The 18,281-nt window shown below is 33.0% G+C and overlaps 2 protein-coding genes across 6 annotated transcripts in view; one reads left to right on the forward strand and one right to left on the reverse strand.

The window, feature by feature from the left end:
- LOC120352667 overlaps positions 1–18,281 on the reverse strand; it is an 82,471-nt gene that overhangs the window by 35,102 nt on the left and 29,088 nt on the right. The window lies entirely within an intron of this gene.
- Positions 1–18,281, forward strand: part of LOC120352670 — a 290,323-nt gene that overhangs the window by 580 nt on the left and 271,462 nt on the right. The gene's annotated exons all lie outside the window — the stretch shown is intronic.

Raw genomic sequence — 18,281 nt, forward strand, 5'->3', positions numbered from 1 at the left:
GTAAGTTTCGAAAATTGGATTTCACTTTAGTGTTTACTTCCAGTGTTGAAATTTACTTTTTATTATTGTGTAGTTGGGAAGTTGATATTGTGGTTATTATTCACATCAAATAAGAAGACTAGATACAGTTTTTAAGTATTTTTATTCAATATTTACTTTTTCTATGTATGATTATTGAAAACAGTATTCCTCCTCCATTCAACATGAATTCCCCATTGATTTTGTTAATAGCTCAAACAAATGCAAACTCAAAGAAAGGGGGAATATCATTCATTATGAATAATACCCATTATCACGAACATACATGCAACACTCTACACAACTTGTTTGAATGGGAAGTTTTATATATTTATCCATAGGGAATTAGTCACTCAGTTGGATGTTCCGGCTACAGATTTAACAATCTAGTATAGATGTTTTTATGCTCCGGTCTAGGGAGAATGGCAACGTTGCATATTCAATCAAATGGTTTACCCGACTTGTAAACAAACTGAAAAAACTAGTGAAAAGATCGAGATCTCTTGAAGTACATTAAGTTATTTTTGTGTGATTCATCTGACAACTGATTCTAGACCTATAGGCTATAAAAAACACATTAAGATATTATATAGTTTAAAAAGAAAGGTTTACATTACAGGTATGACAAGACATATTATAGTTTTATATAGTATTGCCAACTCGTTGGGCATTTTATCCAACAAGGGATGGCTATTACACATACCGGTAGCTCAAGAGAATAGTTATCTGGTATTTTTCCAGGTTTAATATTCATTACTCATCAATATAGTGGAAGAGGATGAAGGCAGCATGTATATGTTTGAGATTGTCCACTACACTATTTCATATTGCAGCTCCACATCTTTTTGAAAAATTACAAATAAAGCTCCCGTCACCGGTAGTTGCTCGCAGCATCACAAGGTCACTTATTACATTCAATTAGTGGATGAGAACTTTTATCAAATCACTAACTTTGTTATTAAATGCTTTTCCCTATGTCAGACCACAAACGGAAATTATCTCCAAAGTTTAAGAGGGTGAGAACCTGTTTGTAGAAGTTCCACTGTAAGGGGTAATTCTGAGATAGTTTTAATTAGGAAAAATGTGAATAACCGAGTGTCGGGAGAAAACTCCTTGAATGCTAATGTGAAAGATCTTCTTTTGAAATATCTGAAATTTTATTAAGCTACTCTCACTCCAGGCTTCTCTCAGCTCCCTCACAAGCCTCAGTTGAGGATCATTTTGTCAATGCAGTGTGTATTCAAAAGATTGTACAGGAAAAACATTTTAGTGGACTACTATAAGACAGATATAATTCAGTTATGTACCGTAATTTAGATATTGATTGGTAAACTTTCAAACTAGTATGAACAAGAAAGAACTCAATATAAAGTATTAATTGAACATTGCAGATTATTTGTCTATGTGACGCAACGCTTTGAGTGAGATTCGATTCACAAATTTGAGCTAAAACTAGAATGAAAAAATGAATAGAAATTGGATGCCTTCGCTCTCATGAATTCTCCCTCCACCACAATGTTTGTTTGGTCTCAAATATCCTTGGAAAAAGGGTTCCAATTTAAAAACTTTCCTATAAAAGAAAGCACACTACCTATCATCGCTAGCGGAAAGCAATTATTCAGCTTCAAGGAAAACAATTTCACTTGCTTTGCCTTTTGATCCGAAGATGGTAATAGATATTTAGAAATATATTAAACATATTTGAGGATTAGTTGAATGTCAACTGCATAATAGGAATTAATGAAAGGTACAGTAGAGTTAGCATAGCAACTGGAAAAGCATTGATTAAGGTTTGTCCAGAGACGGGTTTTATAAACGCTACAACACATGTTATAAATTCATCAACGGCTGTGCAATCCAGAGAGACATGTCACAGGGAGGTGCAGCTGACATCTCGTTTGAAATAACAATGATTATTGATGATGGCCATTATTAAAGTTGCCAGTAATTGAACAGGAAAGGTTTACCGCGCTCTCCACTTTCCGATGGTTTATCAGACTACACAGCTTAATCCTGTTCCATTTTGTAATCGAATAATGGGGCGAGCTTAATTCTGTATCATGTGTGATTTTGTGAACCTCTATTATACCAATCAAGGGAATTAGATGATGATTATTCTAGTTTCCATGAAAATCCCTTAGTATTTTTGCAGTTTCATACCGATTAACCAGGTGAGCTCAATTTTTTCTTTTTTAAGCGTGCTCAATGTTGAATTATGTATAATTTTCCTAACAATTAACGGATATTTCAACGTAATTATTCTGGATTTGATAATAATAGTTTTGAATTTTGAGTGGGTGGTTTTGAATGCTGGGTCAAATATTATTGAATAATGAGACGAGATTTGATTCTGAATGGAATATTATTTTCTGCTTTGTGCAGGTACCAATATTGAGGATAATTATTATTTACGCTTCAATAAGAATATTTCGATTCCAAATAATGTTGGACTAGATTCATTAAGTAATTGAGGCGTGCTTGAATTTTGAATTAGGTTACTCCAGTCAAATTACTCAGTTAAATAATTGCGGCCTGGAAACGTGTGAAGTGATTAATAAATTTCTTGTTTTCATCTTCTAAAAACTAGAGATCTCACATTTTTTTGATTATCAAAAATAATTATTAAAAAATATGTATCACTAGAGAGACATTTTTTTGTGTTTTCCTATGCCTATCATATTGATATCCTCCAATTATTCAATCTATCGGTCATTCATTCATCTGCTCAATAGCTGTAGCTCATACATTCTAGCGTATAAGCTGAGAATCAAATCCATCAATTCATGGTGGATTCTTCCCTCGTATTCTGAGATAATTTTATTTAAGATTGATCAATTAGGAAAGTTTCAGGGTTCACGAAGCGCAACAGAATGTGAACATGGGAAATCAGAAAAGACCTTGAAAGTTGCCGACTCACTGGCCTACAATTACTGCTTAGAGCTCTTGTCACCAGGCCTTCGTGGAGTTTCGCAAATCCAATTAATCAAGTTTTAAGGCCTTTATTTTTATAAGTGACATTGGGAACTCTGTTCTTGTAATTCAATAGTTGATGCTTTGCTTTAGAACGGGAGTAAATAATCAATTTCACAAATGTCATAAAATATCTTCAAAAATAATAATCCATCAACATACAGTCTCACCCTTTTTCCCCTATATTTTGTCTTTTCTCATCTTGCTCCCTTATTCTCTGAATATTTTTTCCTTGTTCTTTCATCCATAGCTCATCATCTCTCCATCGTTACGTATCTCTTTTTTCAGAGTTCTGAAAGTAACTTTGCATAACAGTTTCTCAATTGTCAAGAGATATTAAATTTTATTTTCTCAGAAATGGAAGATTCAATAGAATAAAATGCAGTCTTTTCCCATAAAGTTCTTCCAATAAGAGAAAATTCAAACTATACATCTACAATAATAAACATACAATAATAATGTACTAGTCAATTAATGTCAGCTGAAATTATGAGACTTCGATTTTCTCAAAAATTATTCTTAATAACAATATAAGACTATTATTTCAGTTTTATAGGTATTGGAACTTATTCATATTCCAGTTGAATGATTGGAAAACACGGAAAGATCTCCAGGTGAGCAAATAGAATTAATGTTCCTTCAACAACTATTCCATGGAGAAGAATATCTCTCACTTACTTGGACTTCTACGTATTTCATTCAAATGAAGGAAAATCACCTTCACATGAGGAAAAATAGTCCCTTGTTTCTTTCAAGAAGATTCAGAAGAAAGATGAGACATTCCAGTTGAATGAAGAAACATTCAGCATTCTTTGAAGTGGAATATAAACTATAACGAGGAATTCTCCAGTGGGTAAAAGGGAGAGAAATTTCAAGCTGTCTGCGAATCTTGTGAGTAACTCAATTGTTGATGCAGGAGATAGAAATAAGTTGAATGATATCGAGGAATTCCACTCTCCGCTTCAGATTTTTATCGCTGATATCATCGACTGGCCATGAAATTCCAGTCTGGAACACTCATGTCAATATAAAGTTTGCTGTTATGAATTTTGGAGAAATTCAATTTAGACGTTGCTAAAAAGGGAAGGTATTATAAATGTGATTTTTGTGACATTAAGCTGCATAAAAAGTATCCATGTCATAGGTAGGCTATCATTGACAGTTTGATATCGTGAATTTTATCATTGGAAAAATCTTATATAGACGTGGCACAAAGGAGATAGATGGTTGTGACATAATCCATGCTGTATCCATGATATTTGCGACATTGAGAAAAGATGAGTTCTCAGCTCATCTCGGCTCCAATGCTCACCTGCCTCTTTCCACGCTTCAACGTTTTCGTGAATCATATCCCTCGTTGTATAAATATCCACTCGAATCCATTTCCTGCCCTCGAAGGGGTTTTCAGCACACTTCCCTCTCTGTTATTCTTGAGGATCAGTTTCTAAAGCCGTCCGTACTTTCTAACGGAACGCGTCGTTATAGCACGGAAGTGGAACAATAAAAATACTCCAAGGGAAACCTCTGGAATAATCAGCTGAGTACTCTCACTCATATAAAACATTATTGGAGCCAGTTGAACGTGGAAACTGTTCCGTGATCAGATTTTAAGTGTAGTTCCACGGAATAACTCACTGAGAGATAGAATGTACTCGTTTTATAGCAGTATGCACTTCTATAGTTGGAAAATTTATAGCTCTCCTGTATCCTACATTTTTATTGATGAGTAAAGTTCATGTGGCCTGATCCAAATGGAACATTCTCAGGCGACTTACATGCTTCACTTCAAAATGTTTCCAGATTTTTCTTTTTCCCATCTTATGGCCCTTACTTGATCTAGTGTTATACTGTTGTAGTCATAGCTATTTTTTAAAAGACTGGGTTTCATCAAATCTGTCAAATTTTAAAATTAAAAAAATAATGAATATTTGAAATATTGTTGAGAATTGAAAAGATTCTGCTCAATTAAATCAAGAAAAAAAACTTTATGATCTTCATGAGTTAATATGAAGAGTGCAAGAGCTCACCAAATTAATCCGGTTTTGAAAATAACTTTTTACATTATTATAATTATTCTGATTAGTGAGTATCATTGTCCATGTAATGTAGGCCTACCGCTTATCAGTTCATCATTAGTTTTGTTTAGATGTGACATCATCGATTTCGAAGGAAAGTGATCGTGATAAACTGATCTTGCAAAGTTTCACTTCGACTTTTATATTGATTATTTTACACTCTGACTGATTGATTGAATAATTGCAAAATGAATGCGAGTAATTCTTCACAAAGATAAATTACAAATTTACAGCAAAACCGATGTAGCCAACAAATAAATTAATAACCAACTTATTCTCAAATACAGCTCTGTTGATATTTGCCAAAATATTTTTATTCACTAATGCGAAACTTTTTTATTCAAGGTTATGGAAAAATCTCATTTCGCTTAATCCCCTTCATTACAAATTATCCTCTTTATTTACTAAATCTTTCAATTGAGACAAGCACGATAATAATATAACTATCTCTCCTCTATCCAAATGGTTATGACATTAAATCATTTATCATTTTGGCCAGTGTCCTTTTATCATCAATCAGAAGCTTAGGAAGGTGTCACTACTGGACAAGAACGTTATTCGGGGGTTACTCTGGAATAAGAGTGTAGTAGGATCATTCAAGGATTTTTACCAGGATCATTAAAAGGATTAAATGAATAAATACATTGTATTTTCCACCATGTAGCACTATCTTAAATTAAATTTTCCGTATCTCATCGAAAAGCCAGACAGCTTCAGAACCAAAGACGATTTTAGTTGATTGACTTTAGTGGTCCTATGTGGCCAAAAAGACAAAAAAATATATTTAACAATTTTAAAATGAATTTTAATTGACAGAGAAATTCGGAGCGAATGCTTGGAACACAATTTTTGACTGCAGCGTTGTTTGCACTAGTAGAAGGTAGACATCAAAATACCTCATTGCTTCCCCACCCCTTAAAGGTGCATTTTCGGTTGTGCGTAAATTTCCGCAGTCGAGGACATTCATATTGTCCAAATTTCAAGTGTGCTAAAACAGCTGAGAAACCATCCTGCACTTCGGCGCTAGGTTAAAGAGATGAGGGTGGTTGACAAGTTTTTTTTCTTCATTTTTTGCTTACACGCTTATATCTGGGAAACAGTGCTTTTCACCGACAAGACTAATCATTTGAAACTTAAGATTTATATATTCCCTATAAGTTCTGGTCAATAGAGTTCTGTGATATCATCAATAGTTTTCGAGATATCCGCTCTTCGAAAAGTGGAAAGGCCAAGTTAAAAAAAAAACTGAGACAAACTAGTATTTGTCTGCAATGTAACATATTTGAGAGCTATTATCGAGTAAAATATGAGAGATATGGGAAAATGTTACAGATAATGTGTGTAACGTATCAAAATCTGATGGGTAAACAAAATCCCTATTTGAAAGAAATTTATAGGTCTGAAGTGGAATAATAGTCTAGTATCGCCAAATGTGATAACGTTTTAAAAGATTAGATAATATCAGGTATCATGGCTAAAATTAGAACAGCCGAATAGCAATAGAAATAATTTGCTACTTATATTATATTATATAAAGTATTGAAAATTTGAGGTTAGGCGTAAAATATCTATTGATCGGCGACATAATGATCGATCAAGTCGCATAACGTAAAATCTAGCCAGACACCTTGGCAGAAATTTATTGTAACTAAATGGTATGCAACTAGAGGAACTAAAAAAGCACACGGCTAATTGTTATAAAGTGAGAAACAACCTATAAACATTATAAAATTGTATTGCATGTAAAAAATGTACTAAAAACCCAAAATAAAAATGGTAGTAAATGGTAGTAATCGATGGGCGGCAATAGTGAGCCGATTCAAATGTATTTATATATATTTCTAAAAATGATAAGATTTTGTAAATGTTTACTGCTCAGTTTATGTATTGGAGATGGCCCGAGGACAGATAAAATATCAGATATGTGACATAAGTAATAATTTAATAGATTGGCATGAACTATTTGAACCTTTAAATGGCGTAGTAGCAAATTATTCAAATTTTATGTAAATTTGCAAGTCAGAAATGGAAATTGTGAAAAGAAAAGTAGAACTTGCCCACTTGCCTGCCAAACACCACCATGGAATGTCACCAAAATTTGTAGAGCACAATACCCTTCATTGTACATTTTAAAGACTTTTAAAGAGTTTTAATCTAATTATTAATTTTCTATAAGACTTTGTGATGCTGTTTTAAAGCAAAAGTCATCCAAATATTTATTTAATCCCTTGGAAGAGACGACTTTTGCCACCAACAATCCAGGACTACCAGGAATTTCGGATCGCCGCCAGCAACTTATAAAAATTCAGCACGTGAGTGAGAAAATAGTTGAAATAAAATTAGGGCGCCCTCAGTGCTTCGAGTGAAATAAAAAATAAAAGCTAGCTCGTCGGAAAGGTTTTAAATATTAAGAAATTAATACAAAAAACTTGTGCAAGTCTTAAAAGGGTATAAGAAATACTTTATTGAATAAGAATGAGTCAATTTATATATTAAAAGTACACCAATTAAAAGAATATTAAGTTCTAAGCTTATTATTCTAACGTTCACCCAATCATTGATTTTATAATACAATTTGTAATAATATAATGTAGCTCTGGTTCTTTGGATAAATTGATTTATCTAATTCCATCAGATGCCGAATATTACACCCTGAGATATATATATTTATTATTGAGAACTTTATTGGGAATTATAGAAATTAATATATATATATAATTATTGATTTGTCAATTTATCATTCTCTGATTTGGGAAATAATATATAAAGTGAGATTACCTAAATCGGCAAGCAACAGCAAGTTGATATCAAAGCTGCATGCAAATAAATGCATATTATCAATGAATTGAAAAGCACATGGTAAAGTTTCGTGCTATAGAACTGAAAAATAGTGTACTGATCTGTGATATTTTATCTTGATTTGTTCTGGTTTTATTGTATATTTGTTGCTCTATATATTTTCTATATTGATCTGATTTTTAAAATTATTCATTCAATATTATGTATCAAATTTTTTATGGTGTACCATTCATTTTACTCCCCAATACCATAGAGTATAAATCTCATATCTATCTGTTAATAATCAGTATTAAATTATTGCGAGAGCTCCTGAATGAGCTTATTGAGACTTTAGTGAAATTGTATCCTAGAAAACCACGACCAGATTTTATAGTATTTAATTCTCATGTTCTACCGATTGAAGCCAAGCCGAGGCAAATCGTTATTCATAAAAAAATAACGTCATATGTTCCAAGCGCACAATAATGATGCTTCTGAGAGAGAATCTGAGAGTGCGATTGTTTATGCGATTGTTTGTTGCGATTGCTTGCAACTTTTCAGCAAGCTGCCTAAAAATCTGTCAAAAGTCAAGTAGGCCTAATTTTAAGAGAGATTTCTATGCATTTCTGGTTGACAAGGCATATTATAGTGTTGTTTTAATTTGTTCAACTGTAAAATTAGTTATTTGTATGTAAAGTGTAGAAGAATGTTATAATTTATGTGACGTGCTATATTTTTGTAAGCTTCTGTTATTCTATTTATTCATTTTATGTATTTTTCAATACCTGTTGACATGGCCAGTTGTAAAGTGTTTTGACTTAATAAAATTTAATTTGAATAAGAAGAACTGAATTTTTAATCGGCAGCCATAATTTTCGCAATTATTAAATTTCTATCATTAAAAAAATATCACTCTTTTGACTTCAGTTTTCTTTCATTTGCACATTCAAACTCATTTTATTCTTACTGACCCCTTATTTTCGAAGTTATTTGCTGGCAGTTATCATTATCAATCTTATATTATTATATCCATCATTCATATAAGACTGCATGCTCTCTTATCATCTTTATTGATAACACCTCTCCTTCATCACTTTATATATCCATTTTCGCACCATCACTTTCACCATTAACTTTATTAAGAAAATGTTTTTGAAGTAGTTTTCTAAGAATTTTTCTCTTTTCAAACATTAGTTTCAGTATTTTTTTTTTGTTTTGATTAAACTGTATACGAGTCTTATTGTTGTGTTAAGGAAGCATATTTGGGTCATTACATGGTGTTTCCGATGTAATATTATGAATAGATAAATAAGTAAATTAAACATGTAGGCAAATTTGGATACTAATGTCCAAGACACATTTTCTTCGAGATTATATTAAGCAAAAAGCCAAAAAACGGTACTTTTAATTTCTAACCTGCCTCATCCTCTTAGCACAGGGGGTAGGGTTGGGGACTTTTGATATGTTTACCCCTCAACCATCCTTAATAGAGCTGCTGGTCAAAAATTGTGTTCCAAACTTTTCCCTCTATACCATTTTTCAGCACTTGTAGCCTTTACTACCAATGTTCCACTAGAAATAACACATTTCGAAGAATTTAAATGCTTAGAAGGCTAATAAAGTAGCTATTAGACATCAACAAACAGACAGTTACATCTGGTTAGCTTAGTGAAGCTTTCTACTTGGAACATTAGCTTCTTGACTGGCACTCTTGGCACACTAATTTCCTTTGAACATTGGCAGTAGACTCAATGAACCAAAGCCCTAATCAAACCGGATGTTACAGCGTTGAAACCCTCATTGCAGTCAAGTGACTTCACTTTGCAGCGGAAATTAGATCTTTCACTTTTCCAATGCTAGGGTCTTACATTCATTGCGTTCAGAGCTAAGAGTTTTCACTATTACAGTACATTTGAGTATCGTCCTTACATTTAGTCTGACTCCTTATTGTTTATCGACAGCGTTGTTTTTTGTTTTGATAATATTTTCATCGTTATTTTTCTGAGTAGGATCAACTTGTTGTAGTTTATAGTCAACAATGTTGACAGCAAATGGATATCATTTTCCAGTCAAAGGATAGAATTGGATCAGTACTTTTCTCACTTCAATGCGGTTCAATTTTCGAAGAACTGTTACTGCTTGATTTTGGTTGCTGCCAGCCTTTTATATATAGGGTAATTTACTTCATACTTTCACATTCAAAATTCCTGTTCTATTCTCAAAATATAAAACTTCTTCAGTCTTTTCTTCTTCACCAATTTCCGCATTTTTATCTTTTTTATTGGCCTGAATGACTCAGTTTATCTGAATAGAGTTGAATAGATGAAGAGATGATTGATGAAGTACCGATACAGAAATTAGGGCAGAAATCAAACGAAGCTTATAGTGCAGAGGAGTCGGAGTAAATATCACAATTTCAGCTTTAAACCACCAAATCATCCATCTCACCAGCATTAATCCATGTCGCAATTCGCACACTTCTAATAGGCTTACAATGTTTCGGCAAACTCATGCACACATACGCCAACCAATCACTAATCAGGATGCGGCGTTCATCAATGACTGATTCGATTTGGAGTCAGCGCTGAAGAAAAGAGTCAATATTGAATGAGCAGCGATGATGCATTGACGTCATAGGAACCGAACAACTTGAAGTCGGTTATTGGCCTTATCAGTAATTTGCGCTCGCTTCGAATCCTGTCTCATCCTATTATTACGCCAGCTTTTAGAATAACAAGATAATCATGTGATAACACACACTGAGAGACGCTCGAGGGTTTTGGGCAAAGCTGTCACATTGTCAACGTCATCACTAGGCTTCAGCGTTTTAGTGATAACGTAACGAAATAATGTGTCGTCGGATAACGCTCTATATGCTTCTACTACTTGAACAATTTCAATAGCTGCTGACATCTCTACTCTACATCCGCTTCTACATCTGTGACGTAGTTGAAGTACGCTCGATAACGTGCGACTAAACAGCTGCGATAATGTACGTAAATTAATGCGTTGATGAGCTGCAAGCGACGTCAGTGTTGTCGCTGTCTACTTTATATTTGTTGATGAATCCCGGAGTAACGTTTGTGTCGTATGGGAGTCTTTGGAATATAATTTGATTTCATGCAAGTAACATGACACACGGGGTAGATTGAATACTCACCCTCTCCCGCATGCACAAATTTATAATGTACTTCTAAACAAATAATAATAATTTGATTGTACGGTATGAGATGTTGTGGTATTTCTCCATTATTAAAAGAATAAGACTTTGATATTATAGTCAATACCACTTTTATTTATTCGAAAATTAATTCATAATTCAGTACCAGGTTTCATGGTAAAACCTACCACATCTTCAGCTGAACTAATTATAATTAGTGTATTATGAATTAATTTTCGAATAAATAAAAGTGGTATTGACAATATCAAAGTTTTAATCTTTCAAATAATAACACTCATTATACTTCTCGAATAGTTCATGGAACACTGATACACTAGGTACTCATTATACTTATAGAATGCATGCAGCTATACATGCAGCAAGAAATAAATATACCCATGGATAACGTGAAACACTCATAGACCTTACATAAAGACCGTGGAAATTATCTACACCTAATTCTCATATTCATGACGATATCCCATAGAATCTTAATATTCATGGAATTGGAATAAACCTCTCATGTATGAACACATTGAAGTTTATGTTCGCCCTCTTAATCATTCTCATTATACTCAAACACAGATAAGAAATTATAGTTATGAACTGTGATTTCCCAATACGTAAGGTATTTATATCAATTATACACATATACATAATTATACTGAACATTTGAAGAAAATGAAGAGTAGCCTAATATTATTTATTTATATTTAACAATCCACAAATCAAATACATGATTAGAAAAGGACCAACAGGCCTAGCCCAAAACTGTTCCTTTTCCAAATTTTGATAATAGTAAGTCAATGTCTAAAAGGTAGGTTATGTTGCTTATTATCATTTGATATTGCATGCAAATTTGGTCTGTGCATCATTAAAAATTATCTCGAAACGTCGTCTGGTTGATAAATTAATGTGATAGATTCAGATTCTTCAACTTTCTCAAAATTCTATTGCTATCGAACTTCTTGCAGCTCGAGCAAAAGTGATGTTTGATGTTGTGATGCACTTCTCGTTGATGCTATTTGCCATCCTTTAAACTAGATAGTAGGAAACCCGTTCAGGAAAAGCAATTTGATAAATTTGCATATAGATTTGAATCATGTATTGTCTTTCAGTGAATTTCCAGTGTAGTCTGCTCTAATAAGGTTACATTCTCAGAATTTATTCCTCTTACTGAAGAAGAATGATATTCCAAAGAAATATTAACACTGTATTGAATTGAAATTAAGTTTATACTAATACGTCAAAATAATGAGTTTCAAGTTTTTTTAACCATTCTCCAATAGCCCTTGATTATCTCTCGTGAAAAATAACATGCTCAATTCCAGATTTATAAAACATCAGATTCTTTCCATACATATATTTTGTTTAATTATAATTCTCTCAATGTATAAAATCGATAACTATTTTCCACCATTTATACTGTCATTTATTATTTCACTCCTCATTAACTGCACTTAATTTCGAGTTTACGCATGAATTTGAAAATGAGATTTGTTCATGAATGAAAAATTATTGACCAATTAATCATGCCTCCATAATCACATTCACAATTTTTCAAGTTAGCGATTGATTCGTGGTTCAACCATCCCTCCATCGTCATTAGACTATTATTATGTAATTTACAAAATTATCTCTAGGAGCTGAATGATGTTTGTCTCCTCAAAATAAGGCAATAATAGCACAATGATTTCTAACAGCATTCAGCTATAGAGCCAAGAAAGTGTTAAATCATAATTAGTACTAATTAATTCGATTTGAAAAGCGTAGTTGTTTGTTGAGTTGGGTCAAAGCAAAGTCAGCCCATAAATCTGAAACTTAAGCTTTATTATGGGAGTTCAGCCCAAGTTGAATCTACAAGTATTTCAAGTACCGTACATTAGTTTGTTGTGACTTGTGAGCAGGAGGTCGTTGCATAGGGAATAGGCGAGTGTATCAAAATTGCATCAGCTTTATTCATTTAGTATGGATTTCAAATTTGTCTCGGAGAATACGACGATATACGATTGTTTGAACGGATCTATGAGCAATAAAAGCGAAGAGATAGCTTGAATTTTGATTTGGCATCATCCCAAATCTGAATGCTATCTGGGAGAAATGAAGTCCTCAACTTTCAGTTCAGAAGTTCGTGGCGCAGAAGGCTATTTCAGGCAGTCAAATCGTACGAGTATTTCACCAGATGGATTCCGGAATAGTCACAATAAATCTGCTGAAATTTTCACCGTTCTGCGGTAATGACCCTTGAATAACAAAAATATATAGTCTACGTTTGTTAGTTCATCTAACTAGAAATTGTTTACCAAGTCAGTTGATCATTTTAATTTACTGCGATTATCCATTAATTTAACTTATTCGATATTGCTCTTCAGACTTTGAAAGGTCGATCTTTATTTAAATTCTTTGGAAATAGTTTCAAAATTGGCCTAAAATTAACTTTTGACGAGTGGGATTCTTTTTTTTCGGAGAAGGCTATCCGAAATATCGCAAACACAGATTGTTCAGTCGTCAAAAGTTTGACTTATGTGATTGATGTCAAAAGTTAAAAAGTTGAAAAGTGCGTATGTTTGACGTGAACTCAGTTCACGAATGAAATTATGGCACCCAATACCTCCAAAATCCTGGACAGATTATTGTAGAGCATCGAATGTTTCTGGAAAATTGATGTTGAGGAAACAGAAAGATGTTTTCAATATTAATTTGTATTGTTAATATTATTACAACGAAGAGTTTTTAGACCTTCAAGAGATGTTTATCAATTGTTGATGAGAAAAAAGGAAGATTGACCTTACTTTTAGAATCGTAATTTGATTGAAGTTTATTTTACCAAAGAGTTCGTTAGAGCTTCAAGAAATGTCTCTCATTATTGTCGATATGGAAACAGCTCCAACTCTTTAGAGCCTGCAAATATGTCTTTCATAATCTTCCCATGTGATGAAAGAAACGTGAACCTCAATACAAAAACTTTATTAATTTTAGAGTCTACTCTGATAAATAGTTCTTCTAATGTTAAATTCACTTCACTATTTAAAAACTTCATTTTTTGTGTAGTTGAGAAGTTGATATTGTGGTAATTATTCAATAAAAACTTCATCGATTAATCAGTTCCAAACTTGATTGAAACGTTCACAAAGTGGTTAACTGTCTTTCAACATAAATTCCATTCTTGGATATGAATTTGTTTGAAGAGATGACATTAAGACAAACAGCGAGTCACATCCGATTATAATCCACATGAAAAAGTTATAAATCCCTACAGAGAAGGATTTTAGGTGTTATTGGGAAATGTCAGAAAGATATGTAGCAAGGCATCACGGTACGGGTTTTCTTTCACATGGGATTTCCTATGCATGGAAAGTGGAAACATTGTTTTCTTCTATGACATATTCCTCCTATTTCGTATTCCTGCGCTCTGAAAGTTTTCCCAGATAAAACTTCCTCAAACAATACATATTTTTCCACAGGAAAGTATTGATTATATTACGTTATAGCTTGTCATTCGAATTCTATATTCGCATAGCACCACAAGGGAAATTTATCCAAGTAGCTCGACATAAAATAGCTGTCTTCTCTCTACGCGGCAGATAATGTAATTTATTTTCTCACACACTCCATGTATCCTTTTATGTCATATATTGTAGCGAAATTCACACTAATGTAAGCCATTAACTCTCGCTTCTTTGAACGATGTTGGTTGAATCGCATGTTACTTAACTCTGCTTATTACAATGATAAAGGAGAACTCGTTGCAAGTAGCCTATTCTTAAATATGATTTTTTTCTCAAGTATTTTTCTCTCTGAGAGTGATGAAATTGTAATATGCATGTCATATGTCATATCATTCATAATTTTCATAAGTTTGCTAGATCAAGTTCTCTTTCCCCGCGAATGATCTAAAGTCCATACGGGGGCCATTTTCTATTGATTATATTATTTTGATTTGTAAAGTTTAATTAGCTTGGAAATAAAGAACTGAATTGAATGTACTATACCTATTCTAGTAAATGACAAACATGAAATTTGGACGATGAGCGTTTTGCTAGCCGTATGCTATGAATAACTCAAGCTATAAATTTGCTTTTTCGGTTGGGAACTTTTATATTTCCTACAGTGCAATAATATCAAATACATCAATACTTAACGGCGCGGTTCCCACTAATGCAATTAATGTATATAATGAGATTTGTGATAAGATATATAATATGATAAACTGCCCAATGGAGATTCGATACAGACCACTTTTAACTGATCAAACGTTATGTGTGAAACTCATCTAGTGTTTCGGATGGACACGTTAAGTCGTCGGTCCCGGCTGCCTAGGTCATGTCAGTGGCTCTGAAATTGATCAGTTGCGACCTGAAAACTCTGACACCAGACCTGAGCCAGCCAGGTCACACGATATTGTTATTATTATCTAGTGTTCACGCAGCTGCGATACCATTGTTAAAACTTCGATTATATTTATCTCCTCATACTTATCTCCTCAGGGGGAACTACAACTTGGTTTGCTTGGTAATAATTTCGTTATCATATATCTCCAGGAACAGATAAGTCAATATTCAATGTAGACTGTCATTTGATTCTCATATTCTTAAGAGCAATAATGTAACATAAACACAAATTGAGCACTAGACTAAACTTTGGATTGATTTCACTTTCATATCGAAAAGAGTTTGGATCATTATATATCTTTACGATAGAAATAGGAGAACATTACTGTTGATTCTTAACTATTATTCTATCCATATATACAATAAGTACATTATCAAAATGATAGGAAGAGAAAAAATAAGGTAACCTTGTGCTATTTCATTCTGAAAATTTGTATCTTGTTTGTTCAATATCTAAAGTATTTCACGTTTTATTCATTATAACCACTGAAAATCATTTTCATCAAATTGCCTTATAAATTTACCAACAATTTTACAATTTCTTTGAGCCCTGTCCTGGAAATTCTCTTCTTAATTCGATATTCAGCTTCCTATTGCAAGTCAAGAGTTGAGAGTGTATTCTATTTTGGATGAGTATACCATTATAATATTCATGAGCATATAAAATAATTCTTCTATATTCTTTGAATGAGAGATAGAGAGTTCTCTGAAACTCTTACACCGAGATTCAAGATGATAGACTGGAATATAGCCAGCTAATTTTTTTATTCTCAAGTTTTGAGCGAAAAGGGAGTAGAGAATTAATTCCAGTCGAGATAAGCTTGCTTGTAAAATTTATGTGAGCACAAATGCCTTAAACCTAAAAGGGATTATAAGCTCCAGTAATTCATGGGATTGTTTCGTTTTACACTTTGTGAACGCCATAATTTATTCATCGAATACGTCTGTATAGAGGAAAGTAGTCTGGAGAGCTGTATTAACAATTTAGAAATAATATTCTCATCAAGAAACATTGTTATCAAGAAACGTTGTTTCTTGTTAGAGGTGCGCTTGAGATCCTTGTTAACAGTCTAGTTCGGCTGTAGGATTTACCGTTTTCCCTATATTTCATCTTGAAAATCTGAGGATTTTCTAATAAGCCATAGAAACAGATTTTTCACAATTTATGCTTCTTATCAAGCTCAAATTCACAACTTTCCCTATTCTGATCTGTACATTTCTTCCATATTCATTCAGTAATTTTGGAATCTGCTCTGGAGAATTTGCAGCCGTAATAGTTATTCTAAGATAAAAATTGAGCACAATAAAAATACAGATTAAAATACTGTATCATTTAGTTGATGTTAGATTCTCTGGATCATCTCACAAATTCAATAACAATATGAAATTCAATAAGGATACATAAGAGCAAGCACCTAGAAAAATGTTTACGCTGTCATTGAAATATTTGAAACATCCTCCATGCATAAAATATAATCCAATCCGCGATCACAGTATGATTAATAACAATTTAAGACTCAATCATCACACAAATTGATATATTATACTGTTCTGTGTTATATGTGTATTATAACATATAAACATATTCTCATGATATATTGCATATATTCATTCTATAATATATTTCCATATAACAACCTACTTAACACTATGAACGTTTTACACAGATCATGTTGAAATAATGCAATAATCAAACGTACGATGAGTGAAGAACTAGAACTAGTTGCAATGAAGAACTAGAACAATATTCAACTACAGTATAATATTTATTTTCACTATTTCACTATATTTATTTTATTCTAACATATTCAGTGTGTGTAAAATACCTAAAATTACCAGGACCAATAACCAATATGATAGTTGGACATTTACTAGTTTGATGACTATAAAATTATAATATACGTTCATGAAGCATTTGATTCTTGGTGTGGGATCTTTCTGAAAAAAAATTATAAGCTATTACTTGGAACATAGGACAACTAAGGGAAAATCCTCTCTGTTCCACGTGCTTATCAGTGAGAAAAGTGCCATGATGGCAAATGCTGTCTGAACAATCGTCACGGTTTGATATAAATGGTGTGCAATTCTTATCCTTCGTGGCCAATCCTCTTACATTATTTCAACTGCGATCCTTCCATTTCTCTCCACCGATCAGCTCGTCGTCTGCACTTTGTTTTCTGCTGATTAATCACTCTGTGTTCGTGACAATCACGGAATCTTCCAATTATTTCTTGACCAGTAGAGAAATATTGAAACGTTCTTGGTGGTAGCATGATAACTCCGAACCGAATGTAATAGAAGCAGGATGTTCTGCCCTATTCATTCAATGCTACAGAATATTCACTTGACTGGTAGAAAAATATTTCAACTTCAAGGGTTTTGGATGAATTTGAATTTTAGAAGCAACGTTTCCTGTGCAAGCTTGGAAGTCCTGTTCGTATCAATCTAAGTTAAGTCAATAAATGGAATGAAAATATTCTTTATTAGGTGGAGTTACGACTTTTCAGTCCACTGTATCACTCAACACTCAACTTCGAAATATTATGATTTAAGAAGATAAGAAAACATGTCAGCTGGAGCTCAGAGAAGTAAGAAGGAAGAATGTGCAGAAAAAATGGAGGAGAGTCTGCGTGTTTGTAAAATTGATTGACTACAACCAACCATGTGTGGAAAGTCGATAATGGGCTGGGGTTGTAATATGGCAGAAACTGTAATGGATACAACATTATAAAGTTTATCAGAAATTCCATTTTTCGCCAGTATCTTTCAAGGAAATACGAGTATCTTGGAAAATGGGGAATAATGATGGTTGGGATTTGTTTAAGGATTGAATATCCTAGTTATTCCATGTATAAAATGGACTGATAAATATTTCATCATTTACGATAC

The sequence above is a fragment of the Nilaparvata lugens genome, chromosome 8 (genome assembly GCF_014356525.2).
Source record: "Nilaparvata lugens isolate BPH chromosome 8, ASM1435652v1, whole genome shotgun sequence".
In the NCBI taxonomy this organism is placed as follows: Eukaryota; Metazoa; Arthropoda; class Insecta; order Hemiptera; family Delphacidae; genus Nilaparvata; species Nilaparvata lugens.